General features: G+C 39.9%; 1 pseudogene; it reads right to left on the bottom strand.

Moving 5' to 3' along the window:
- Positions 1–1,142: 1,142 nt before the first annotated feature.
- The window catches only part of LOC116582362, a 64,231-nt pseudogene continuing 37,581 nt past the window's right edge, over positions 1,143–27,792 (bottom strand).

The raw sequence follows: 27,792 nt of genomic DNA, 5'->3' as shown, positions 1-27,792 counted from the left end.
GCTTCTCCGGGACACCACTTCCTGACCCTCCACCTCTGGTTCTGACCTGGTACGCGTCCCAAAAGCCACGGCGGACCCGAGGACAGCTACGGGGAAAGGCCCCAGCGTTGCTTTCACAAATGACTCAAGGAGGGGGGGACTTGCACAGAGCCTCCCGCCCTTCCTCTGCACCCCCAAGTGTAGGACCCTGCTCTGCCCTCGCATGCTCCCAACTGGCCAGCATCACACAGGCTCAGGCTCCGCCTGCGTGGGTTGTCCTATGCCCCCGTGACCGCTAGGTGCCGACAGAGACCTGGCAGGACGCCTGGCCTCTTCCAGGGATGAGGGCAACCTTTCCATGGGTCCAGTTTGTCCTTGCCCAAGGGGGGAAATGAGGGCCCAGGACCAAAGAGTGACCCCAGATCTGCCCCCTCAATCGCTCCCAGGGAGTAAAGGTTGGAAAGTACTCCCTGCTCGCACCTGGGACATTCTCCTTTTGCAGTCCTCTCCCTGCCCTGATCACAGTGTAGGGTTAGCCCCACCGCTCCGATCCACTAGGACAGGTGCTGCCAATGTAGCTGCCTTTGCTGTCCCTGTGTTCCCCAAACCTGCAGCCTCCCTCCCCCAGGTGGTGGCGGATGGCGAGCCAGGTTCTGTCTGGACTCCAGCATAACCCACCATCTAGGAGCACTGTGGGCGGGACTAAGGACAAGGGCCACATTTTATAGTAGATGTGAGACTGAGCTCATCATTTAGCCTCTCTGTGCCTACCTTTCCTCATGTACACAATGAGAATTGTAATGGTACCTACCTCATGGGGCTATTCTGGGAATGAAAGGATTCCTTGTTTCTAAAACACTTTTGACAACACCTGGCACGCAGTAAGTACTCAGTATACGTTAGCCATTCCAATTTGTCCTATTGGATCCTTGCAGTAAGGTCTCAGAATTATTTATTTTATTTGGCATTCTGCAATTGTAGCTCCTAATTTTTGATTATGGTTTGTAATTTTTCTTTTAATTCAATGGTTTGCTTATTCTTTTTATCTGTTAGAATGGATTCGCTCCAATAAAGTACAAGTTTGGTTCTATAAAATTTTATCTAGGTTCCTTGCTTTTTCAACTGTGTCTAACACTTGTTTGATACTTTTTGATTCTGGTTATCTACACAGCCTTGGCTTTGATGGTGGTGCTGCTGTCCTCTGGGTTGTGACAGCTCTGAGAGTGTATTACTGGAGTCAGTATTTTCTGGGAACAGAAACAAGAGAAACTAGAATCTTATCCCTTCAACCACAGGTAGAAAAGCCTCCCTTCTGATATAAAGATCGGACCCTGGAAATATAGATTCAGAGATCCTATAGAAAATGCTGACCCAGAAGATCCTGTGCCACCCAAGTGCACAGTACTACTTGATAATGGCCATTCCTGGGCCCCAGGATTCCCCAAAGCTGACCTGCCACACAGAATTGTGCACCAAATTCAGGGTTGCCCAAAATTTCCATCTTGGGTCTGTCCTGCATTTTCTAATTTGTCTTTTTAAAAATTAAGATATAGGGGCGCCTGGGTGACTCAGTGTTGGTTAAGCCTCTCCCTTCAGCTCAGGCCATGATCTCAGGGTCCTGGGATCGAGTCCCGCATCAGGCTCTCTGCTCAGCAGGGAGCCTGCTTCCCTCTCTCTCTCTCTCTCTGCCTGCCTCTCCGTCTACTTGTGATCTCCCTCTGTCAAATAAATAAATAAAATATTTTAAAAAATTAAGATATAATTCGTATACTATAAAGTTCATTCCTTTAGAGTACATGATTCAGTGTTTTTAAGTATTTCACAGAACTTTGCAGCAGTCACCACTGTCTAACTCTGGAACTTTTCATCAACCCCCAAAGAAACACCATGCCCATTAAAAGCATATTCCCAATCCCCATCCCTACCTCCAGCTCCTGACAACCACCCATCTGCTTTCTGTCTCTAGGGATTTGCCTGTTCTTAACTTTTCATATAAATGAAATCATAGCATGTGTGGCATTTTGTGTCTGACTTCTTAGACATAACGTCCTGTTTTCAAAGTCCATCCATGTAGCCGCAGATATCAATACTTCATTCCTTTTCCGTGGCTGGTAAATGGATAAACAAAATGTGGCAAGCCGCCTTTTGGAGGCATATGAGTAGGCAGACCATAACTGACTTTCTAGGATTGGTGGAACAAGTCCCCATGCAACCTATGCCTTCTGTTTCAAGACCCGAACCCCATGTTCTCGCAGTCTTGCCATTTTCAGAGTCCTTTCAGAGCTCAGAGTCCTTTTGTTTGCACACTGCTGTGGTACGGCAGCTCGATTCCTCACCTCTACCCCCAGTTGCCTCCCATTGCTACTGGAAAGATCCGGCAGGGATTTACCTGGGCCCTGGCCTAAACTCCTCAGAAGGAGTCACTTGCTCAGCCCAGCTCCAGCCCAGAGATGTGCCTTTGTAAGCAGAGGCTAGGCTCCTGACGCTCCTGCCTATGGGCCAGTGTACCCACAGAGTCCCAGGACAGAGCCGCCAAGGTGAGAGAATGCTGGCTCTCCACCTACCACTCGCCACCAAGCTTCTTTTCTCCTTTAACCACCTTTTAAAGTGAATTGCTTGTCCCCAGTCCTATTTCTGGAGTTGGGCGTCATGTGTGATTATGACCACAAGAGGCCAATAGAGAGCTTGGCTGGAAGTCTCGCCTTTGTTTTCTGGGGCTGACAGCGGCTGTTTTGTTTGACCGAATGATATTCATTCCGCAACACATAGGAAGCACCTACTATGTCATTGCTCTGGGTGAGACCGGATCACAGAGTTCACAGAATGAGTCAAGCTACAGTAGGTGCGATCTGAACTCTAGAAACAGTTTCCACAGTCCACAATCTCATTCTTCTCTCCAAAGGGATGAACTAGAGAAATGGAACCTCCTACAGTGAACATTATAAAGACCCCTAAGCATGTCTAGGTCATTTTTATTTTCCACAGCCTTGTCCCTCCCTGCAGAGCCACGTGTCACAATGCTCTCCGAATCACATCATACCTAATTAGTTCTCCTGTGTTATTTCTCTGACCCCAGAGATGCTCATGTGTTATTGTGGAACATGAAGTTTATCCGCGGGCTCAAGAGAAATTCTCATGAGGTCCAAATATTGTGTATTGCAATATTTTCGAGGGCAGGAGTCATGCATTTGTCATGTTTTATTCATATATTATGTCAATTTTTTTTTACCTACTACTTGCCAAGCATTCTGTTAAATTATGTATATACAATAATGAGTTAAAACAGCATCCTCAGGGGCGCCTGGGTGGCTCAGTGGGTTAAGCCTCTGCCTTCGGCTCAGGTCATGATCCCAGGGTCCTGGGATCGAGACCCGCATTGGGCTCTCTGCTCGGCAGGGAGCCTGCTTCCTCCCTCTCTCTCTCTGCCTGCCTCTCTGCCTACTTGTGATCTCTGTCAAATAAACAAAATCTAAAACAAAACAAAACAAAACAAAACAACATCCTCACACTCATGGAGCTTATTGTGTTTCTATCTATGCCAGGTACAATGCTTAATATATATTAGAAACTTAGTCAGTGTTTATACCGTCGTTTCTTTACACTTTCATTGTAATTATATTCAAGGTGTGATAATGATTTTACCTGGCCCATTCTAGTAAAATGTCTGAGTAGCAAAACACATTAATAGCACTTTCAGTGAGCTCCAAAGATTTGACTGAAGGACATATATTTAATAGATTTAAATGTTAGCGAATCTTACTAAGAGGATTACCACGGGCTGTTTCAAAAGATTATGATTTAGGGTTACTAAGGGAGGTGAAGGATCCTTAGCATCAAAATTTTTTTTTTTGCAAGCTTGATACTACTGTCTTTAACATACTGAAGATCTGATATTTTGGCCAGTATAGACTGCAACTTTTCTTTAAATTAGGTGGCTTGTTTAATCTTATTTTCTGTTAGAATGGATCTACTCTGATAAAATATAACTTTGGTCTATAACATTCTGCCCAAGTCTGGTCATCTTCCTAAGAAGTTTCACAGATGTAGGTGTTTTTTAACCTAGCCTCTGAAAGAATGAGAAAATTCCATTTTCCTCCTATATTTCCATGTATGTCACCCAGAAATTACCAGGTGAGCCAATATATACACTGAGGTAAAGCACTGGGTTTTGTATAAAAACATTTGAGTTCAAGTCTTGTCTATTCCATTTACTAAATGTGTAACCATTTTAAGAAGAAATATGTTACAGAAATACTGGAAGTACCAAATGAGGTGATTCATGGGGAAAGTGTTTTGTAAAATGGCAAACTTAGGTCTAAGATTTGTTGTTCTCAAGAATCAGGCCAGATTAATTAATAAATTCAGTAAATATTTATTGGGGACCTACTTTGTACTAGGTCCTGTGCTCTGTGCTAGGCACACAGTAAAGATTTCCACGCCTTAAACTCTAGCAACTAACAGTCTATTTGGGAGGCACTCCAATGAACAAAGAAGGTAGTCATGCATTGTCAGTGATGTGATAGAAGAACACAGGATATAGAGTATGCCTGGCCAGGCAGACTTGTGTAATGGCAAGGCAGGAGAACATGATTATTGAGAGCATGCTCATTTAAATACTGGACTGCCTATGCGACCCAAGTTCTCTGTGTCTAAGTTTCCTTACCTGTGAAAGAGGAGATAATAATGGGTACTTAGTTTATGGGATTGTTGTTAGAACCAAGTGAGTGCCTCACATGCAAAGCACCCAGGCCAGTACCTGCTATGGAGTAATGACTATATAAATGTTAGCTGTGTTGTTTTTCTTCTGTTTTTCTGGCTGCAGTGTTAGGTAGAGCTTCACAGAAACTACAACCCATGCACTTCATCTTGAGTGATGAGAAGTTTCTTATCAGGTGGACATTGGGAATAAGGTGCTGTAAACAGAGAATGGTGAACTTAGGAGGCTCATAAGAAGATGTGTAGAAGGAGGCATACAGCATCCTGCAAGGAGATTGCAGTTCTTGAGGGGAACCTCACAAGAAGGAAAACCACAAGTGGAGTTGTAGAGATGGCAGGAACTGCGGCGTGGAGGTCATGGTTCCTCACGTTTCAGTGTTCAGACTTTGCCGGGTTGGTGATGGGGAGGAGATGTGGAGGTTGAACAAGAGGGAAATGTCCAGGAAGAACCTTCAGGTTTGTGACATGTAGAACTGGGATTATGGTGGGTACCTATGACCAAGAGATACAAGAGGTGTGGCCTAGCCTGAGTTCACTACAAAACAGAGACTGAAGTAAAGCTGTTGTGCTAAGGGTACCTTGAAGACTGCAATTACAGAGCAGCTAGAATGCGTGGAGAAAGGAAATGAGGCAAGGGATGAGAGAAAGCGAATACAAAGCAGCACATTACAGAGATTTCTACAGCTTCTTGAGCAAACACAGCTGGTTGCTTGTTCTCACTGGATGTGTCTGGGTAAGCACTATGAGACCACCTTGGTGCAGCTGATTAACTCCTTTGAACTTCTGAGTTGTGTCACCTCACTCCTTCCAGTAATCATCTGAAAGTTGGAACCCACAGCCCATGTTATGGCACTACATCTGAGGCCAGAGTGGGGAAGCCAGAGTTTCCATGAGTGTGATAGGATCAGAACTCTGATGAAGCTGTTGTCATTTATGTTTTCCTTTTTAATTTTTAAATTTTACACTAATAACATTTTTTGATGTCTTTTTCTTTTTTAAAAATTTTTTCAATTTATTTTTTATTTATTTTCAGCATAACAGTATTCATTATTTTTTTTTAAAGTTTTTATTTATTTATTTGACAGACAGAGATCAGAAGTACGCAGAGAGAGAGAGAGGAGGAAGCAGGCTCTCCGCGGAGTGGACAGCCCGATGCAGGGCTCGATCCCAGGACCCTGGGATCATGACCTGAGCTGAAGGCAGAGGCTTTAACCCACTGAGCCACCCAGGCGCCCCTATTCATTATTTTTTGCACCACACTCAGTGCTCCATGCAATCCGTGCCCGCTCTAATACGGAACCAGGTGGTGGGTATTAGAGAGGGCACTAGTAAAATTTTTTAAGTGTTATACTAGTTTCAGGTGTACATGGGGATTTGACAAGATTATATGTTATGCTATTACCGCAAGTGTAGCACCCTTCTGTCACCATAGAACGCTATTACAATATCATTGACTATATTCCTTATGCTCTACCTTTTATCCCTGTGACTTATTCATTCCATAACTGAAAGCCTGTATCTCCCACTCCCCTTCACCCATGCTGTCTATCCCCCTCCCACTTCCTTCTGACAGGCATCAATTTGTTCTATTTATAGGTCTGATTCTGCTTTTTGCTTGCTTGTGTATTCATTTTTTTTTTCAGATTCTACCTATGAGTGAAATAAGGTATTTGTCTTTCTGAGTCTGACTTATTGCACACAGCAGAATACCCTCTAGGTCCATCCATGTTGTTGCAAATGGCATGGGCTCATCTTTTTTTATGGCTGTGTAATTGTCATTTTCATTGAAACAGTTATAAAGAAGGATCAGCTGGAGCTTGGATCTCAGCCCAGGGGATTCCATGAGAGCTGATGTTGTTAGTGGACCAGGTGACAGTGGTGACTGCTAGGGAACCCCTTTGAGCAAGTGGCCAAAGACCTGGGAGGCCAAGGACTCCTCTTGTGTAAACTGAACAGGGCATAAATTCAAGATGCTATGATCTACCCCTTCATACTATAATTCGGAGCCTCCTTTTTTGTGAGAACAATGTATTCTCATTTCTTCTCTGGATGAAGAAGCAGTCTTTCACATTAGTGGCCAGTTATATTCTCCTGAAAAGGAGGGTTATTCTCCTAATGACTGTTAGTATGCCTGCTATTATATCTGGTCTCAGAAACATAATTTATATTAATCATCTCCCTCTACAACCACTATGTTTATACTTTCCTCACAATAAACTAGCACCTTGGCTAATTTGGATTGCTTGCTTGATGGGGTGACCCAGACCTTCATCCCAGAGGGGTTTAAGCATTTAGTTTCTTTTCTCTTTTGGCGTTCTGGTTGCTACAATTTGATATTTACAGTTATCATTGGGATAGAGGCATGAAGAGATGCTGAGTTTCAAACAGAATTCTCCCTATCTCTGTGCATAGTACAGCCTTAACTGGTTTTTTTTTTAAGGTTTTATTCATTTATTAAGCAGAGAGGCAGGCAGAGAGAGAGGGAGATGCAGACTCCCCGCTGAGCAGAGAGCCTGATGCGGGGTTCGATCCCAGGACCCTGAGATCATGACCTGAGCTGAAGGCAGAGGCTTAACCCACTGAGCAACCCAGGCGCCCCCAGCCTTAACTCTTAATGGAAATTAGAGTAATTACTTCAGTAAGTACAAAAATGTCTTCCTTTCCTGTTGTTCCACTGGCATTAGGATCCCAAAGTTGCAAGATGGGAGTTGCAGCTTCTGGATCGTTGAAACTTACTGTGTTATCAAGTGGAAGTGCCTCCCAATCTTGGAACCAGTATCTCAAACCCGGCATAGCTTCGGTTTGCAGGCATGGGGAAACAAAAATTCCACAAGTGGGTCACTGGAGTGATAGTCAGAGGAGCTGCTCCTACTACTGCCCTTCAGTTCCTGGACCCAAGTTTTTAAGCTATTCAAGAAAATAATATATAGGCTATGATATAGTGATTATACTACATCTCAAGATGTTGTGACTGAGCTGGTGCCTTAACTTATCCTTTGACGGGTCTATCTACCATGGTCTTAGACTTCCTGATTCTGGGTGATGAGGTACATGGTGACTCTAGGGATTCTCATGTCCATGAGGCCATCTTGTATCTCCTTTGCTGCAAAGTGGTCCCTTTGATACTGGGTATTATCATGTATAGTTCAATGTCAGTGGATCAGGAATTTTCTCAGCCTTTGCAAGGTGCGGATGCTGGAAGTTCTACAGATAGAGAAGGCAAATGCATATCTGCCTTACATATCTATTCAGATAGAGATGAATTGCTGCTTTCCCCAAATTGAAAGGGATCTGATGTAACTGATCTTCAAATAGCTGTATGGCTGATCTACCTGAGTAATGGGGCCATACTGGAGAATAATACTGTCCATTTCTACTACTGAAAGTTTGGCATATTTAGCAGTTGTTAGGTTCATGTGTAGTTGGCATATTCCTTTCTTCCATGGGCACATTGTACAGATACTGGGGAAGCTGAAGAGGGACATAGGCTTAGATCCACTGAATGAGTTTCTTGTCCACATAGTGGTTAAGAGAGTTCTCTGTGGTGTATATTATTTGGTGGGTATTAACTTGAGACAAATATCTGTATGTTTTGTGTCCATTTCCATAGATCCATCCATATACCTCTTCCTTATACTCAATCTTCCAGTTTTGGCCACTTGAATGAAGTTGTAATATGACAGCAGCTATCCATTTCTGGCTAGTGCTAACATACTATGCTGACCTATCTGTAAATCAGGCAACAAAGTTAGGTGGAACAAATCAGGCAACAAAGTTAGGTGACATGGGCATCTTGACCACCTACTCATGTAGTTGATTTATACCTTCCAGACCTGCTTGAACCTGATCCCAAATACATTGCTTCAGTGTACAGGGGGTTAAGTGGATAGCTGTTATAACTACCGAAACTTATGACATGATGGACTTGTTAACACCTTGATGTTATTATGGGCATCTCTCTTTGTAAAGTCTCTTGGTATCCTGTGGTCAGATTCCCAGTGTTGACTGGACATAGTAACATAGCAGATGTTTTGCAAACAGAGAGTATTTCTCTGCCACAGAGGGCTTGTTATTTCTCTAGAATTCTAGGTGTCTATTTTAGGACTGTCCTATTGGGGACAAATAAATACAGCTCCTCTCTCAGTGGTAAGAGTTACAAGGTGCCACAACTTGTTCTTTAGAAAGATACTAGTGTCTTCCAAGACACACCCTGCCTTTGTTAAAACTTCACCAATATGGCAGGCATTGAGACCTCGTGTGATTTATTTATCACTTTTTGGCATACAGGTGAACCCCTAAAGTTTCAACAATATGGTAGGTCCAAAAATCTTATAGAACTTATTTCCCATCTCTTAGTATGTAAGTGTCTTAACCAGGCATCTAGGGTATCTGTCATTTCCAGCTCAATACGTCCAATTAAAATGAAGTGGACCAGAATGATTTTCTGAAGAATTTCAAGATATTCAAGGTCCCTGTGGACAATATTATGTCAAAGAGCCAGAGAGTTAACATAGCACTCAGGCAAGAGGATGTATGTACTCTGCTATTTTTGACATGCAGAAGTAAATTGCTTTCAATCCTCCCTACTGATGTGTGTCACAAAGAAAGTATTCAGCCAAATCAACAGCTTTGTACTAAGTGCCTGCAATGATGTTGATCTGCTCTTGTAAAGAAAGTACATTAAAAAAGAAAAGTACATCCAACATAACAACTGCAATCAATGCTCCTATTTTTTAAGTTTGTATTAGTCTACTGTCACCAGGCATGAACCACCTGATTTTGCAAAGGCCAAACTGAAGAACTGAGAAAAATGTAAGTGGATCTGTCTAGTCCATCTTTTAAATCTTTGATGGTGACACTAGTTTTTGTAGTACCTTTAACAATGTAATGTTTCTTTTTATTTAGATTTCTGGAAGGGGAAGTTTTGGGGACTTTGACTTGGCTTTTCCTATTAAAATGGCCCTTAATCCACAGGTCAGAGAAGCAATGGGAGAAATCTTGCAGAATCTAGGAATGTGCATCCCAATTATACATTCAGGGACCAGAGAAAGAGAAACAGTGTTGGTGTGTGACCCTCTATGTGATGGGTATTACTTTATGGACCAGAGTTTGCATTAGGTTGAATCACATGAAATTTTCCTAGCTTGAAGAATTTGAAGGACTTCTAAGTCCTACAAATCTGTACCTAAATATCCATGACCTCAGGCCATCAAACAATGCCCAGAGAAGGTATGTGAATTAAACAATTAAACATAGTACTTAAGAGTATATACATTTCTAACCACTTGTCCACAAAAAATGTCCTCCTTGAAAGCCATCAGGAGTTTCATCCTTGCATTTTGCATCTATCAGCCAACACCACTTTGACATCAAACACTGGTCTATATCAGAAGGGACTACATGGTCTACAGGATGATCTTGAGTTGGACTGAGGATCTTTCTGTAGTTTCTATCTACAAGCACTGCTAAGCAGTGTGAACCATTAAGAGATTCAAGCTGGTTCTTTTGTCACATCCACTGCACCTGACCTTGTTGCAAATTCTAGGGCCTGTCCTAGGTTCACTGCAAGTTAGACAAGTTACAAAACCTATCACATTTCACTTCCAGCTCCTCAATTTCTTTACATGTAGTCCCCAACTTCTTATAACCACCTTTTGTAGAGCTCACTCATTTCTCACACATTTATATTTGATCTGAATAATCAGAGACCATAAACTGGAGTATTTATTGGACAGTATCTATGTCTTGCCACTTTTAAGACCCACTGGCAAAAGGACTGAAACTGATATGAATAGTGATGTTGATTCCCATGAGCATTCTTCTAAGGTATGACTGTGCCATATGGCAACTTTCCATGTTCCTGTGAATCTCAATCCAACCCTACCAGAAATAGAACTGCTTTTTAAAATAAGTAATTCAACTTATTTCTACTTTGACAGGAGGGGTAGAAATGCAATTTTCATCACTTTGGGTTTTCCCCCATTTTTTCCAAGATTGCATCTAGGTTTGAAGGAAGGGGTTCAATGCATTGGGTAGGAAACTAGTCTCAGTAATTTTCTAGTCCTTGGATGTTTGTCACTCAGGTTTTTGCTGAGTAAATCTCATTGCTGTTTTAAAGATCCCTTCATATCTGACAACTCTTCATACTACTTTCCCCTGTATGTACATTTAATTGTGATAGTAAGAATACAATAATTGATACTGAGGTTAAAAACTCATGAGTAATAGTGATACTATTTGTAAATATATTCTTTGTATTATTCTGAAAATAATTAATTTGAAATTGGTGTCTTAAACTGGAAGAATATGAGCCTCAACAGTAAACTATTGTAAATAAAATCTTCAAAATGTCAAAGTATTTCAAAAAGTTTTAAATTGTGGCAAAAACACATAACTTGCAATTTACTATCTTTGCCATTTTAAAGGATATAGTTCAGTATAAGTGTATTCCCATTGCTATGCAACAGATTTCCAGAACTCTTTTCATCTTGTAAAACCGAAGCTCCATACCCATTAAATAACAGCTCTCTATTCCCTCTTTCCCCCAGGATCTGGTAATCATTCTCATTCTTTCTATTTCTATGAATTTAACTAGATACCGCATATGAGTGGAATCAAACAATATTTGTCTGTTTGCTACTGGATTATTTAACAGCATAATGTTTTCAAGGCTCATCCATGCTGTAGCATGTGAAATGATCGTCTTCCTTTTAAAAGCTGCATAATATTCCATTGTTTGTATATGCTGCATTTTATTTATGCATCTATTTGCTGCTGAATATTTAAGTTGTTTTCACCTCTTGGCTATTATAAATAATGCTTTTATGAGCATGCAGGCGCACATTTCTTCAAGACCTTTCTTTCAGTTCTTTTGGTCATCCAGAAGTGGGATTGCCAGATTATATGGTAATTCTGTTTTTAATTTTTCCAAGAAACACCATCCAGTTTTCCATAGCAGCTACACCATTTTACATTCCCACCGATGGGGCATAAGGGTCCCAGTTTCTCCACACTTTTGCCATCATTTGTTATTATTATTATTATTTTTGATAGTAACCACCCTAATAGGTATGAAGTATTCATGCTACTTTTGTTTCTCCTTTTCAGTGAGTGGGAAAAAACCTCAATTGCAGAGTCTGTTATGGGAAACTTAGAGTTATGGTTAAGCCTTCAGCTACATACTTACATTATTTGTATCCTAGTAAATTATGCAGTATTGGCCCCATAGTTCACATACCTCCATATTTCCCCAATCTCAAAGACACACCAGGGGGATAGAAGCCCATGCACTAGCATTGCCATCTTGATTTGGGGTTCACATTTATGCCCATGAGTAGGATGAGCCAAGATTTGACTAGAGTACAAAATGGGGTTTCACATTCAGTGAAACTTTTTACAGTGTTCTCTAAACTTTTTTACAGTGTTCTCTAAAGCAATGTACACATATTTATAATATTTACTACACTACTACTGTGCAAAGTGCAATATCTGAAATACATAAACTTTAATGAATATTTATTTACCACTGTAGGTGGAAGAGAAGGAGAAATGATAGAAAAAAGAACTAAGGAGAATGAGAGTGGCAGGAAGGAATGGTGAAAAGAATAAAATAAGGAAAAAGAAAGGAAGGAAGAGAGGGAGAAAGGAAAGAAGGAAGGAAAATAAGTCTATTGATTATAATATTCAGGTATGGAATCTGGTTAAAAATTTTTTAAATGTTATGTAAGTGATTTTTGAAGTGTAAAGAATAACTGGTATAGTCTAAGGAAATAAGAAGTCCTGGGAAGGGTAGCTCCATGAGAAATACCAACATTTTCATAATGGAGAGAGAAAGAGACTCCAGTAAAGAGAGAAGGAAAAGCAGTATATAAGGAAATAAGAGTATAACCATGAAATTGTGGTGTAATGGAACCCAGGGAAGAGGAAACTTCTAGAAAGTAATATTTAACACCATCTAAGGTTGTGAGAAGTCAAATAAAGTTAGACCAAGGCATGCTCAATCACAATGGCAAAATGGAAGACATTTCTGAACTTTTCCAGAGCTATTATTGTGGAAGTATAGGTGTTTAAGTTGTAGAATTGAAGCAAATGGGAATTGAGTAACTTTATAAGTGTAGAGTTCTTATTGAAGAAGCCAGTACAGAGCAAAGGGTTGAAATTATAGGAAATAAAGCAAGTAATTAATGGATAGAAATTCCAGAAGAGAAAGGAAGTGGTGTGACTAAGAAAACAAGTAGATCTCTCAATGTGAAAGAAAGAAGATACAGCCATGCAGAGCCAGGTGTCTCAGGTGCCTAAGTTTATAGTTAAGCAGGTGGCAGGTGGAAGAGAGTTGAAAGGGTTAATATTTAATTGCTTTAATTGTATTAATGGCATGATATTCACAGTTACTGAGTGAGAACATAGGAAGTATAAATTGGGCTGGGAGGCTTGAGAGAAGTCACAAACATTTGGAGTGTTGATTACTACAATGTTAGAGTGGAATAGAAACTGACCTGAAACAAGTCAAAAAGAGAGGACCAGTGAGGCCCAGTTGAGTTTGGAGGTCCTGAATCAGAATCAGCCTTTTTCTCCAGCAGTGTCCAGAAACTCAGACACAGGAGAAGAGAAATGTGGGTATGAGAGTAACACTGGGGTTTGATTTTGCAAGGGAGGCATCCTTTAGCCTGTTGGAGCAGAAAAGCAATTGTGGATGTATTGGCAAGTATACTGCAGGTGAACAGTGTACACCTGTTGCAGGTGAACACCTGTAGGCTCCAGTAACAGAGGAAGGGATGGCAAACAGGGAAAATGTTAGGTGGGCAGGGGACTGCAGGGGTCTAATGTGGTGAAAGAGCAGTGTTCTAGGTCATTAATGAATGTTGACAAGGGTTAAGGCATGACCATGAAGATGGGTGACTAAAGTGATAATCATCTGCTGATAAGTCCCACAGTTTATATGTAGGGATGGAGAGCTTAGACTGATGAAGTGTACAGTAGTAGAACTTAGAACAAACCCTGTTAGTTTTATCTTCCAAGTGCATCCTGAATCCAATTTCTGCCACCAGGTCAGATGTAGAAAGTTTCATGAAACTGTCACTCTTACTAAAAACCAAAACAAACTGACTAAATTACACAATCATAGTGGTTTTTTTTTCAACGATTTTATTTATTTGAGAGAGAGAGCAAGCACAAGTGGGTGGAGGGGCAGAGGGGAAGGAAGGGAATCCCAAGAAGACTCAATGTTGAGTATAGAGCCTGACATGGTGCTTGATCTCCTGAGTCTGAGAACATGACCTGAACTGAAATGGACTTAGACACTTAACCAACTGAGCCACATAGATATCCTCACAGTCAGAGTATTAAAAAAACATGACAGTGGGCTGAAGACACAAAGTAATCCAGTGAACTAAACTCCAGAAAACAAAAAGCCCTGTATAAAAGGAAGATGCTTTCTGCTGTGCTTGTCTCTGGTGGAACCACAGAAAGAAGAATTCTGTAGTGTAGGGAGAAACAAGGAAAAAATACAAGTTTTTAACAGCTCCTGTGATAGCATCAGAGAGGCAGGGAAGGCTGAAAAGTGTATGTATTGAATATATTTTTATTAACATATATTAACATATAATGTTATAATATTTTTATTAACATATATTAACATATAATGTATTATTTGTTTCAGGGGTACAGGTCTGTGATTCATCAGTCTTACACAATTCACAGCACTCCCCATAGCACGTACGCTCCCCAGTGCCCATCACCCAGCCACCCCACCCACCTGCCTCCTACCCACCTCCCCTCCAGCAACCTCAGTTTGTTTCCTGAGATTAAAAGTCTCTTATGGTTTGTCTCCCTCCCTGGCCCCATCTTGTTTTATTTTCCCTATGATCCTCTGTCTTGTTTCTCAAATTCCTCGTATCAGTAAGATCATATGATATTTGTCTTTCTCTGATAGACTTATTTTGCTTAGCATAATACCCTCTAGTTCCATCCCTGTCATTGAAAATGGCAAGATTTCTATCTTTTTTATGGCTGAATAATATTCCTGTGTGTGTTTGTGTGTGTATCTATCTATCTATCTCTCACATCTTCTTTATCCATTCGTCTATTGAAGGACATCTAGGCTCTTTCCATAGTTTGGCTATTGTGAACACTGCTGCTATAAACATTGGGGTGCAGGTGCCCCTTTGGATCACTACCTTTGTATCTTTAGGGTAAATCCCTAGTAGTTCAATTGCTGGATGATAAGATAGCTCTAAACCTCCGTACTGGTTTCCAGAGTGGCTGCACCAGCTTTCATTCCAGCTAACAGTGTAGGAGGGTTCCCCTTTCTCTGCATCCTCACCAACATCTGTCATTTCGTGACTTGTTAATTTTAGCCATTCTGACTGGTGTGAGGTGGCGTTTCAGTGTGGTTTTGATCTGTATTTCCCTGATGCTGAGTGATGTTGAGCATTTTTTCTTTTGTCTGTTGGCTATTTGGATGTTTTCTTTGTAGAAATGTCTCTTCCTGTCTTCTGCCCATTGCTTGATTGGACTATTTGTTCTTTGGGTGTTGAGTTTGATAAGTTCCTTGTAGATTTTGGACACACATCCTTTATCTGATATGTCATTTGCAAATATCTTCTCCCATTCTGTCAGTTGTCTTTTGGTTTTGTCGACTGTTCCTTTGCTGTGCAAAAGCTTTTTATTCTGATGAAGTCCCCAAAGTTCATTTTTACCTTTGTTTCCCTTGCCTTTGGGGACATGTCTAGCAAGAATTTGCTGCTGCCAAGGTCAAAGAGGTTGCTGCCTGTATTCTCCTCTCGGATTTTAATGGATTCTTGTCTCACATTTAGGTCTTTCATCCATTTTGAGACTATTTTTCTGTATGTTGTAAGGAAATGGTCCATTTCATTCTTCTGCACGTGACTGTCCAATTTACCCAACACTTTATTTTGAAAAGACTGCCTTTTCTCCATTGGATATTCTTTCCTGCTTTGTTGAAGATTAGTTGACCATAGAGTTGAGGGTCCATTTCTGGATTCTCTATTTGATTTAATTGATCTATGTATCTGTTTTTTCCCCCAGTGTCATACTGTCTTATGATTACAGCTTTGCAATAGAGTTTGAAGTCCGGAATTGTGATGCCACCAGTTTTGGTTTTGTTTTTCAACATTCCTTTGGCTATTTGGAATCTTCTCTTGTTCCAAAGAAATTTCAAGATTGTTTGTTCCAGCTCTGGGGAAAAAAGTTGATGGTATTTTGATAGGGATTGCATTGAATGTGTAGATTGCTTTGGGTAGCATATACATTTTAACAGTATTTTTTCTTCTAATCCATGAGCATGAGACATTTTTCCATTTCTTTGTGTCTTTCTCAAATTCTTTCATAACTGTTCTATAGTTTTCAGGGTACAGGTCCTTTGCCTCTTTGGTTGGGTTTATTCCTAGATATCTTATGGTTTTGGGTGCAATTGTAAATAGGATCAACTCCTTAATTTTCCTTTCTTCTGTCTCATTGTTATTGTATAGAAATGCAACTGACTTTTGTGTATTGATTTTAATCCTGCCGCTTTGCTAAATTTCTGTATGAGTTCAAGCAATTCTGGGGTGGAGTATTTTTAGTTTTCCACATAGAGTATCATGTCATCTGCAAGGAATGTGAGTTTGAGTTCTTCTTTGTTGATTCAGATGCCTTTTATTTCTGTTTGTGTCTTATTGTTGAGGTTAGGACTTCTAGTACTATGCTGAATAGCAGTGGTGATACCTGCTGTGTTCCTGACCTTAGTGGGGAAGCTCTCAGTTTTCCCCATTGAAAATTATATTCTTTGTGGGCTTTTCATACATGGCATTTATGATATTGAAGTATGTTCCCTCTGTTCCTACACTGTGAAGAGTTTCAATCAAGAAAGAATGCTATAGTTTGTCAAATCCTTTTAGTACATCTATTGAGATGATTATACAGCTCTTGTCTTTTCTTTTATTTATGTAGTGTATCACATGGATAATGTTGAACCAAATTTGCAGCCCAGGAATAAATCCCACTTAGTCGTGGTGAACAATCCTTTTAATGTGCTGTTGGACCCTACTGGTTAGTATTTTAGTGAGAATTTTTGCATCCATGTTCATCAGGGATATTAGTCTGTAATTCTCCTTTTTGTTGAGGTCTTTGTTTTTGGGAACAAGGTAATGTTGGCCTCAAAGAATGAGTTTGGAAGTTTTCCTTCCATTTCTATTTTTTGAATCAGCTTCAGAAAAATCAGTATTAATTCTTCTGTAAGTGTTTGCTAGAATTTCCCTGGGAAGCCATCTGGCCCTGTACTCCTGTTTGTTGGGAGATTTTTGATTACTGCTTCAATTTCTTTGCTGTTTATGGTCAATTTATTTGCTGTTTATGGTCAGTTCAGGTTTTCTATTTCTTATGTTTCAGTTTTGTTAGTTTATAACTCTCTAGGAATGCATCCATTTCTTTAAGAGTGCCTAATTTCTTGGCATATCGTTACTGATAATACTGTCTTATAATTGTATATATTTCTTCTGTCTTGGTTGTGATCTCTCCTATTTCATTCATGATTTTATTTATTTGGGTCTTTTTTTCTTTTTGATAAGTCTGGCCAAGGATTTATCAAACTTATTAATTCCTTCAAAGAACCAGCTCCAAGTTTTGTTGATCTATTTTACTGTTCTTTTGGTTTCTATTTCTTTGATGTCTGCTCTAATCTTTATTATTTCTCTTCTCCTGCTGGGCTTAGGCTTTATTTGCTGTTCTTTCTCCAGCTCCTTTTAGGTGTAAGGTTAAGTTGTGTATTTGATACCTTTCTTCTTTCTTGAGAAAGGCTTGTAGTGCTATATGCATCCTGCTTAAGACTGCCTTTGCTGTATCCCAAAGGTTTTGAACAGTTATGTTTTCATTTTCATTTGTTTACTGAATTTTGAAAATTCTTCTTTAATTTCCTGGTTGATCCATTTATTCGTTAGTAGGATGCTCTTTAGACTCCATGTATTTGAGTTCTTTCCAAACTTCCTCTTGTGATTGAGTTCTAATTTCAAACCACTGTGGTCTGAAAATCTGCAGGGAATGATCCCAATCTTTTGGTACTGGTTGAGACCTGATTTGTGATCCAGTATGTGATCTATTCTGGAGAATGTTCCATGTGCACTAGAGAAGACTCTGTATTCTGTTGCTGTAGGATGGACTGTTCTGAATATCTCTGAAGTCCATCTGGTCCAGTGTGTCTTTCAAAGCCCTTGTTTCCTTGTTCATCTTCTGCTTAGGTGATCTGTCCATTGCAATGAGGGGGGTGTGTTAAATTCCCCTACTATTATTGTATTATTATCAATGTGTTTCTTTGGTTTTGCTATTAATTGGTTTATATAACTGGCTGCCTCCATGTGAGGGGCATAAATATTTACAATTGTTACATTTTGTTGGATGGACACTTTAATTATGATATAGTGTTCTTCCTCATCTCTTATTACAGTCTTTGGTTTAAAATCTAATTTGTCTGAAATAAGGATTGCCACCCAGCTTTCTTTTGGTGTCCATTAGCATGATAAATGATTTTCTACCCCCTCACTTTAAATCTGGAGGTGTCTTGGGGTCTAAAATGAGCTTCTTGCTGACAGCATATCAATAGGTCTTGCCTTTTTATCCAATCTGATACCCTGTGTCTTCTGAGTGGGGCATTTAACGTGTCTACATTCAGAGCAACTAGTGGAAGATATGAATTAATGCCATTGTATTACCTGTAAAGTGACTGTTACTGTATATTGTCTCTGTCCCTTTCTGGTCTATGTTACTTTTGGGCTCTCTTATTGCTTAGAAGATCCCATTTATATTTCTTGTAGGGCTGGTTTGGTGATCACAAATTCTTTTAGTTTCCATTTGTCCTGGAAGCTTTTTATCACTCCTTCTATTTTGAATGACATCTTCGCTGGATAATGTATTCTTGACAGAATATTTTTCTCATTTAGCACCCTGAATATATCATGCCAGTCCTTTCTGGCCTGCCATGTCTCTGTGGATGGGTCTTCTGCCATATAATGTTTTTACCCTTGTAAGTTACAGACCTCCTGCCTTGAACTGCTTTTAAGATTTTCTCTTTGTCTCTGAGTTTTGTAATATTCACTATCATATTTTGGGGTATTGACCTATTTTTATTTATTTTGAGGGAGGTTGTCTGTGCCTCCTGGATTTTGATGCATCTCCTTCCCCAGATTAAGGAAGTTCTCTGCTATAATTTGCTCTGATCTACCTTCTACCTCTCTCTCTCCTTCCTCTTCTTCTGCTATGCCAATTATTCCCTTATTGTTCTGATTTATGGTATCACTGACCTCTGGAATACTCCCCATGTGATCCAGTAGTTGTTTATCTCTTTTTCTCAACTTCTCTATTCTCCATCATTTTGTCTTCTATATCACTAATTCTCTCTTCTGCCTCATTTATCCTAGCAGATAGAGTCTCCATTTTTGATTGCATCTCACTAATAGCCTTTTTGATTTCAACTTGGTTAGATTTTAGTTCTTTTATTTCTTCAGAAAGGGATTCTCTAGTGTCCTCTATGCTTTTTTAATGCCCAGCTAGTATCTTTATAATCCTTATTCTGAACTCTAGTTCTGACTTCTTACTATGTCCATACTGATTACGTCCTTGGCAGTCAGTACTACCTTTTGTTCTCTTTTTTGAGGTGAGTTTTTCCATCTTGTCATTCTGTCCAGAGAAGAACAGATGAACTAGAGAACAAAATACTAAAATGGCAACAACAAAATACACACTAAACAAATCAGAAGAGACCTAAAACCAGGGGAAATAAAAAAGAAAAAGTAAAGAGAATATAATTGGACAGATAAGCAGAATACCAGGTTCTGTGTGTATTTTGGTCTGGTTTTTTTTTTTTAAGGAAAACTAGGTTCCAAAATTGTAAAGAAAGGAAAGACTGTTTTGTACAAAAATAAAATTAAATACAGTGAAAGAATAGAGTGTAACTACAAAAACGGAAATTAAAAGACAAGAAAAAAACAAAAAGAAAACAAAAGAGAAAGCAACAAAAAGGAAGGGATGTAAACAGACAGGTGAACAGACTGAGTAATGCACTATCTCCTGAGTGTATTTTGGTCAGTTTATTAGAAGAAACTATATCTCAAATTTGTAAAGAAAAATAAATTTACATATAGAAAAATAAATTTAAATACAGTGAAAGGATAGAATGTAATTGTAAAGATAAAAAAATACTTCAATAAAATTTTAAAAATAATGGAAGAAAACAATAGAAAAGAGAATATGATAGGACAGGTGACTAGAACAGAGCCATACACTGAATTCTGGGTGTATTTTGATCTGTTAGAAGAAACTAGATCCCAAAATTGTAAAGAGGTTTGAAGTGGCGGGGGGGTGAGAGGTTGGGGTACCAGGTGGTGTGTATTATAGAGGGCACGGATTGCATGGAGCACTGGGTGTGGTGAAAAAATAATGAATACTGTTATGCTGAAAATAAATAAATTAATATTAAAAAAAGAAAGAAAAACATATATATACAAAAGTAAGATTAAATACAATGAAACGATAGAATGTAATGTAAAAATGAAAGTTAATAAAGAATGTGAAAAAGGACCTGATAAAATAAGAAATTGGTTGAAAAAGGAAAGATAAAAAATTAAATTTGAAAAAAATGAAAATTAAAAAATTGGAGTTCGAAGACTAAAGATTCATGGGAAAGAAACCATGAATTCTATGTGTTGTATTCCCCTAGGGCTGGAGTTCTGCAGTTCTCATTGATTGGAAAACTTGGTACTGGCTGGATGTTCTTGCTGATCTTCTGGGGGAGGGACCTTTTGCACTGATTCTCAACTGTCTATGCCCCAGGCAGAATTGCCCCACCCTTGCCAGGGGGCCAGGCTAAGTAATCTGCTCTTTTTTGCTTTATGTGACTTTTGTTCCCTGAAGGCTTTCCGTATAGCTTTAGAGGGTGAGAATAAAAATGCCAGCCTCTCAATCTCTGCCCCAGAGCCAAAAGCTCAGAGCCCTACTCCTCTGTAAGCCCTCAGAGAAAAGTAGTCAATCACTTCTGTCTCCCTGGTCTCTGGCTGCACTCTGTGCTCACTTGGCCTGTGACCAAGCATTTCTATCTCAGGCACATGACCCCGTTTGTAGTCTCCAATCCCAGCAGATTCCTGTGGAGTGCTCCTGTGCCACTCCTCCCAGGGGAGGAAAGGGGAGTCTCTCCAGTTTTGCCCCTTTCTGGGCCCTTGCTCAGAGAGCAGTCACACAACTGTGCTGTGGTTCAAGGTTTATGGCAACCCTGAGCTGAGAGGCCACTCCTAGGCTCCATCTTTGGAGCTGGCTACCCTGCTCTGATGCTTGGGAGATCTGCTGCATTCAGACAGTCCCAGTCTTTCTGTGACCCTGAGGATCCTGAGACCACACTGTTCCAGCAAATGTTCCACCTGTATTTCACTTAGCAACCTGTGTGACACACCTCACAGGTGCAGACTTCTTAAAGTTCTGATTTTGTGCTTCACTGCTCTATCACTTGCCATTAGCCAGCTGATAGAAGCTCCCTCCCCACCCCCACGGTCTATCGTCCCATATATCACCTTGGATTCACTTCTCTGCACCTCCTACCTTGCAGAAAGTCATCACTTTTCCATTCATAGAGTTGCAGCTATTCTTTTCTTAGATCTCTGAGTTTACAGGTGTTCAGAATGATTTGATAGCTATCCAGCTGAATTCCTGGGACCAGAAAAAATTAAGGTCTCCTACTCCTCTGCTATCTTGAACCATGTACTCCTTTGCCTAGTTTTAAAATCTAATTATTTCTTTGCTATTGAGTTGTATGAGCTGAGTGCTGCTTGCTCTATGCCCTGCCCCCTTTCTCAGTTTATCTGATCTCTAGTGGTTGAGCCCTACAGATTCCCCCAGTGACCCCCATGAGGAAAGACTTGACTGGGCCTCCTTGGAAGTGTCATGCAAACTCAGGGAGCTGGATGTCCATCTTGGGCTCTCTTTTCCTGCTGGAGAAACGGTAGGCAAATGGAGGCACTGTCAGTGTACTACTGTGTTGGCTGGTGGGAAGGGTAACGTGGTCAAAGTGAAACTTCTTTTCCTGTATTTCCAATGTGGTCTTATGTGGTCTTTCTCAGTCTCTGTGGCCCAGGGAGGTACTTTAGCCTCACCCTTGGGGTTTGGGATTCTCACAGTGGAGTCTTTTCTTTGGATAGCTGCTAGTCAGTCTTCTTGTAAGGGAGACTGAAATCATAAACAACCTATGTTATCATCTTGATGATGTCACCTCAACAGTGTTAATTATGATAGGATTATTATAGGACCCATGAGTCAGCATTTCTTGCTTGGGTGATGCAAATAAAAAAAAAAGACCATCAATTCTCAAAACTTGTTCCTCTTTGAGAGTTAGCTAGTTGGATAGCAAGGAAGTTTGTGATAATACTGTCAGTTGGTAGTAGTATGGCAAATTGAGAAACCTCAGGGTGACCTTTGATGGTTGGCTGGGGAAAAGCAGGTCCATCTAGGACTTAGCCTATATCACTGTTACTTGCTTTCACCTGCATCATTCACCATGGAAAATATATATGCCACAGGGACTTGACCTCAGGCTGCTCAAAATTCATACTTTTTCTGGTTTCCATGGAGATGGTTGCAATGAGGCCAGCTTGGGTCATGTACAAGGCTGTGTCTGGGGAGTATATTAGAATTGTGTCTGTGACCAATTCCACTCCTTTTCCAGGACAGAGCATACATTACTCTTATTTGGTGCTAGAATAGTTGGGGGGCATAGAAAAGGCCAAAGGGCATGCCTTGGTTTTTGAAATGGCCAAGCCTTCCGTGAATTGTAGGAGAACACTTTTCAGAATACAGACATAAGGCAGGAATATTGAGAACTGGAAAGGAAGGTAAATTTTGTTATAAACTGGAAAAGCTTAGTGGGAGAGGAGCCACAGACTCTGAGGAGCAGTGTGAGTAATAAAATACCCAGAGGCATAGTGGTGAAGGGGTTACTGTGTCTGGATTGCCTCAGAGACACCTGCTGTCCACTGGAGAAAGGGACATTCAAGGCACCGCATCTTGTATTCAAGATGAGAACAGGAGCTTTCAAGGGACATAAAATATACCTGGAGGTGGCAATTAAGAAATTGGGTATGGGAGGAAAGGAGGGAGCACCATGTACTGGGGTCAAAGACCCAACTCAGAATGGCGTTTTGAATGATAGAAAATGGGGATGGTGAAAACTCCGTGTTCTATAACACACTGATACTCCTCCAGGTCTAATACAGTTCATATATTCTATTTTCCAGTATATCTCCAGTAAAACCTTTAAACAGGAAAGATCCTGTTTCTGCAGTATTCTCTTTCCATGCTTAAAGGGAGAAATAGAAGATGAGAGAGAGAGAGAGAGTGAGAGATGACTAAAACCCCCAAGATCTTAAGCCAAAGAAGGTAATGTAGCCAGAAGCAGTTGATCAACAAAAAGACCTCATCAGACTACCCCGGCATCTGGTTAATAGAAGAACCATGAGACCAAGCTACTACAAAAGATAAAGAAGAGCCTATCAAAAACTAATTTTTATGAACACAAACCAAAAATCTATCATTTTCATGAATGGCCTATGGTGCTTTGGTGTGCTAAAAAGTAACTTCTTGTAGATCTGTGTGAAAATAGACACTAATGTAAAGCCGAATAACATCATATTTGCTAAATCATTTAATTTCAACAACAGTTCCAAGAAATGGGTACTGTATTTATATTATCACCTTAGATATTAAGAAAACATCATCAGCTGGGTTGAGTCCCAGATAGGTGATTTACCATATACGATAGAATTAATAAGTGACAGAGCTGAGTTTCTCTGGACATTTTTCTCTGGATTCCTGGTTAAATGCTCCATCCTTTTGACCACAGCCTCCTCATATGGTTTCCTGTAGAAATTCTAATTCACAATTTTTTATTTTTAAATTATTTTTTATTATGTTATGTTAGTCACCATACAGTACATCATTAGTAAAAGACACATTTAATGAAAAGATGTTTCAACTGGCATAAGTGGGCAGGTTGGCCACTTAAGATAGGCTACTATAAGAAACCATTGTCTTGGTTTTTTTTTTCATATTAAGACCTTGCCTTACCCCTCAGACTCAATGATGGGTACTGCTTTTCTGGCTCTGACTTCCAGCATTCCTCATTGATCATAGTTTAAACTCTTCTTCACTGCTTTGCTTTAGGCTGCTCTGGGTAAACACCTCATTGAACCAGACAAGTTTCAGCGCTCTACAACCTAAACACACTGGCTTCTTTGGTCATGAGCTCTGCTGGATTCACTCCAAATCCATAGTAGTACTTGTGGATGTATGGCCTTTATAGACATGTATCTTAGGTGACAGGTAAGCTTGAGTTATTCCTGACTATGCTACTGAGGTTTCTTAGAGTAATGAGGTAGACACCCTCTCCATAGTTCCTAATTAATCAGGGATATCTGAGGTCTAATGTGGGAGCAGTTGAAACTAGCTCATAAACAAGAAATTATTTAAATAAGATATGATGCTAGAAGAATAGCCATGAAAGAAAATTGGGGGAAAGAGTGTTTAAGGAGGAATGGAGCAAATTGTTATATATTTTTTTAAGTTTTTATTTGAATTTCAGTAAATTAACCTACAATGTAATATTAGGTTAGGTGTATAATATAGTGATTCAGCACTTCCATACATTACCCAGCTCTCCTCACAACAAGTGACCTCCTTAATGTCCATCACCTATTTAGCTCCTCCTCCACCCACCTCCTCTTTGGTAACCATCAATTTGTTCTCTGTAGTTAAGAGTATGCTTCTTGGTTTACCTTTCTCTCTCTTTCCCTTTGCTCATTTGTTTTGTTTCTTAAATTCCACATATCAGTGAAATCATATGGTATATTTCTTTCTCTGACTGACTTATTTCACTTACATAATACTCTCTAACTCTACCCATGTCATTGTAAATGGTAAGATTTCATTCTTTCTATGGTTGAGTAATATCCATTATATATATACCACTTCATGTTTATCCATTTATCTGTTAATAGACTCTTGGGCTGTTTCCATAATTTGGCTATTGTAGGTAAAGCTGCTATAAATATTGGGGTGCATATATCCCTTTGAATTGGTGTTTTTGTATTCTTTGGGTAAATACCCAGTTGTGTGATTGCTGGACAATTCTATTTTTAAGTTTTTGAGGAATCTCCATACTGTTTTCCACAGTGGCTGCATAAGTTCACATTCCGACCAACATTGCCAGATGGTTCTCCTTTCTTCACATACTTACCAACACCTGTTGTTCTTGTGTTTTTGAATTTAGCTATTCTGACAGGTATGAGGTGGTATCTCATTGTAGTTTTTTTTCTTTTTCTTTTTTTAATTAAATTGATTTATTTATTTTCAGAAAAACAGTATTCATTATTTTTTTCACCACACCCAGTACTCCATGCAATCCATGCCCTCTATAATACCCACCACCTGGTACCCCAACCTCCCACCACCCCCGCCACTTCAAACCTCTCAGATTGTTTTTCAGAGTCCGTAGTCTCTCATGATTCACCTCCCCTTCCAATTTACCCCAACTCCCTTCTCCTCTCTAACACCCCTTGTCCTCCATGATATTTGTTATGCTCCACAAATAAGTGAAACCATATGATAATTGACTCTCTCTGCTTGACTTATTTCACTCAACATAATCTCTTCCAGTCCCATCCATGTTGCTACAAAAGTTGGGTATTCATCCTTTCTGATGGAGGCATAATACTCCATAGTGTATATGGACCACATCTTCCTTATCCATTCGTCCATTGAAGGGCATCTTGGTTCTTTCTCATTGTAGTTTTGATTTGCATTTCCCTGAGGATAAGTGATGTTGAACATCTTTTCATGTGTCTGTCTGGTTTCTTTGGGAAAATGTCTATTCATGTTTTTTACCCATTTTTAATTGGGTTATTTGTCTTTTTGGAGTGTTAAGTTTTTAAATTCTTTATATATTTTGCATACTAACCCATTATCAGATATGTCATTTGCAAATATCTTCTCTCCTTCTGTAGGCTGCCTTTCAGTTTTGTTGATTGTTTCCTTTACTCTGCAGAAGCTTTCATCTTTGATGTAGTCCTAATAGTTTATTTTTGTTTTTGTTTCCCTTGCCTCAGGAGACAGATCTAGAAAAACGTTGCTATGGCCAATGTCGAAGAGGTTATTGCCTACGTTCTCTCCTAAGATTTTTATGGTTTCAGGTCTCACACTTAGCTCTTTAATCAATTTTGAATTTATTTTTGTGTATTCTATAAGAAAGTGGTCTAGTTTCATTGTTTTGCATGTTGCTTTCCAGTTTTCCCGGCACCATTTGTTGAAAAGACTGTCTTTTTCTCACTGGATATTCTTTCCGTGTAGGTTTTACATTAATACATGAATACTGTAGTGGATTCTGTGTGTGCTGTCCCTATACCCTATTTCCCATCTCAGGACCAAGGTGCTTATTACCCTAGCTGCCAGTAGTCTTGCATGTTGACAGCTCAAATCTGAATTCCTCCCCACAAATTGCTTTCAAACAAATGGAGCAACTGGTTCTAATATTATGACTTCCTCTCCAGGGGTAGTCAGCATCCACTGACTGGTTGGGGTAGGAGTTTATAGGCCCAACCCCCTTGTCTTGATGTATGCCAACTTTCCAAGTCCATCTCTGCTGAGCTTTTCTCTCTTCTCAACCTATTTTCCTCACTCCTTTGCAAGTGTTGTTAACCACACTCCCCAATAAAGGTCCTATGTGCAAATCAATTTTTCAGAATCTGCACTCTGGGGAACCCATCTTGTGGGAGTTAGTTCCAGATGTGGTCCTGGGAAGCAGCACTAAGGTAGGATTTTCAGTCAGACATTTGCTGGCTCTCAGACAAATAAGAACCCATCACTGATGGTAGGTGGAGCACTGATAGCCTCTGTCATGCATTTGTTAAAACTTTTAGTGGTGGTGAACTGGGATGGGATATTAATGCAAGGCACCTACTAGTAGGTAAAATACCTTCAATATTTGAGAGATATGGAAGAAATAATAAATATGAAGACTAACATTAAATGGCTATTATTGGAGTTGTTGATGTTTGGAGAAAGATGCCCAAAAGCTGAGAATGATTAAGCACTAAGTAAAGGCTGTGGCGCCTGGGTGGTGCAGTCAATTAAACTTCTGACTCCTTGCTTTTGGTTTAGGTTGGGGTCTTGGGGTTGTGACATGGAGCCCAGTGTGGGACTCTGTGCTTAGGGTGGAGTCTGCTGGAGATTCTGTCTCTCTCTGCCCTCCCCCCAAATAATAATAATAGAAAAAAATCTCTACAGGCTAAGTGTGCAAGCCAGAGATCTGCCTTAGCAGCCTCCTCTCATTAGATCCTCATCCCTTAGATGCCATTTCTTTCAGCCTGAGGAGAGACAAAAACTGAAGATTAACCCCAGTATTGAATTAAAAATAACAGAGCAGAGAATGTTGAATTCTCAGCCCTGGCAAGTTTGCTATGCCATGCTCAGGGCCCTGGCTCAGAAAAAAATGCAAAGGAGGATATTGGGGCCAATATACATAAAAACTTTGAATCTAAAGACTCCTCTGCACATTCTGAGTCTGGAAAAGTGACCCAGTCCTCCATGTTAAGGATTGATGTTTGTGGATAATCACATAAGGGCAAACCGTTCCCACTCCCCCTGCTCCTAGAATCTACACTCACCTCCTCTTTTTACCACCAGACCAGCAACTAGCATTAAATTCACTACCTAACCCAGCCAGGGAATTGCTAGTCTTGCTAGGATAAAGAAGGAATTATATCACAAAACAGTTAGAGTGCCCAGTCTATATTTATTGATAGTAGCTAAGAGAGTATGTATGGAGTTGGATTCTGATGGTGATGGATAAGATGTAGATGGAACATAAATTTGGAGAAGGGATATTTTTAAAATATGGGAGTACTCCAATGATACAGTATTTAATATCTTGGTAAAGATACCAAAGACCAGTGCTAAAGTGCCGATAGGTTAGCTTTTAGTAACTTGAATAAAGCTGTGTAAAGTAAAAAGGCCTGAGCTGCTGTGGCAGATGGTGAAAAAAGGAATCAAGGCTTAAAGAAATGAACATGCTAG

Source organism: Mustela erminea, chromosome X, assembly GCF_009829155.1.
Source record: "Mustela erminea isolate mMusErm1 chromosome X, mMusErm1.Pri, whole genome shotgun sequence".
Taxonomy (NCBI): domain Eukaryota; kingdom Metazoa; phylum Chordata; class Mammalia; order Carnivora; family Mustelidae; genus Mustela; species Mustela erminea.
The sequence above is the reverse complement of the archived record's forward strand: the minus strand, read 5'-3'. Positions and strand labels throughout refer to the sequence as shown.